This window comes from Haplochromis burtoni, unplaced genomic scaffold (genome assembly GCF_018398535.1).
Source record: "Haplochromis burtoni strain Fernald_Lab_line unplaced genomic scaffold, NCSU_Asbu1 Contig_866, whole genome shotgun sequence".
Lineage (NCBI taxonomy): Eukaryota > Metazoa > Chordata > Actinopteri > Cichliformes > Cichlidae > Haplochromis > Haplochromis burtoni.
The window spans coordinates 93,238-94,145 of NW_024583227.1; positions in this window are offsets into that span (position 1 = coordinate 93,238).

A 908-nucleotide genomic window follows, 5' to 3' on the forward strand; every position below is an offset into this window, starting at 1 on the left:
CTGTGAATGGACCAAACAACCTTTCCTGTCACCGGCATGTGCCTGCCCCTCTCATCTTCTTTTGTCTGTATCTCTGCTTTCTAAACCTGAAATGCTCTGATGTGTGAATCCAAAATCTCTCCTGCTGGTTCTGCAGGAGGTTTCTTCCTGTTAAAAGTGAGTTTCTTCTTCCCCACTGTGGCCAAGTGCTTGCTCATAGCGGTTGTTTAATTGGTGTGATTTTCTTTCTAATATTGTAGTGTCTTTACCTCACACTATAAAGCACTTAGAGGCGACTGTTGTTGTGATGTTGCTATAAAAGAAAACCTGTTCTAATGTTTGCTGCAAGCTGTTCAGGACATCTTGTCCCAGTTAACTCTATAATGATAAAATAAAAAAGAATAAATCCACCTTACTTACTGGACACAACAGCAGTCTCTGGAGTTTGTTTCCCTTCAGCTATAAAAACGATTTTGCCATGTTTATATTTTATTTTATTGGATTGTGCCTTGAACGGATTAAACACCCTTTCATTACTTGCCTACACACGCCATGAGGAAGGAACTGAAAGCAAGCGGAAAGGGAGATTTCAGCATGTGGTTAACTCTGAACAATAGCAGAGAAAGAGGGCATTCTCTTTTCTAGAAGTCTCAGTCACTCGTGGTTTTCTGGAGGCCTGCATGTAGTGCACTAAACAGAAAATGAGGGAAAAGGTGGAAGAGAAGAGTTAGAAAACTTCTTGTTTTGGCCACTGCAAGGCAGCTCTCATGAAATGTGGCGGAAGATGACAGAGACAAGAGGGGATGAAGAATAGACGTGAAAGAAGGAAAGAGAGCAGAATTATTACTCTCTCTCTCTCTAACACACACACACTCTCTCTCTCTCTCTCTCTCTCTCTCTCACACACACACTCTCTCTCTCTCTCTCTC